The following is a 484-nucleotide window of genomic DNA, read 5'->3' as shown; positions in this document are numbered from 1 at the left end:
ACACGAGACAAAACTGAATGAATTAACTTAAAGTTTCCTAGACATGACAAAAACAGTTAAAACAAGACAAAAGACATGTAATCTGAATGATAGCTGCTAGAACAAAGCTATTTTTATACCGCTTTGTTCTACATCCTGGGACTATAAACCTCGTCCTTCTTTTCAAGAAAGAAGAAGCTGAAATTCAATGTGCAAAGGGTGGGAGTTGAAATCAATCTGGTTAACTGCTATAACTGTCTGGTAAATTGTCTTGGTAAATGGTAAAATAAAAGCTGTGACTCACCAATCAGCCTACTAGACTATTTAACAAATTGATAAAGGAAGTTCTTTAGAGAGAGAGAGATACAATTTATTCAAGAAAAGCCAATAAAACAAGATGTGGAGGTGGGTGTGGTTTGGACTCAGCTGCAGGAGAGAGAGGTGTGGGGAAGGCTTGCGAGAGCAGCGCCAGGTGAGTTGATTATCTCAGCTGGTGTTCATGAGG

This window comes from Morone saxatilis, unplaced genomic scaffold (genome assembly GCF_004916995.1).
Source record: "Morone saxatilis isolate NCDOM2014 unplaced genomic scaffold, NCSU_SB_2.0 Contig23, whole genome shotgun sequence".
Classification (NCBI taxonomy): domain Eukaryota; kingdom Metazoa; phylum Chordata; class Actinopteri; family Moronidae; genus Morone; species Morone saxatilis.
The sequence above is the reverse complement of the archived record's forward strand: the minus strand, read 5'-3'. Positions refer to the sequence as shown.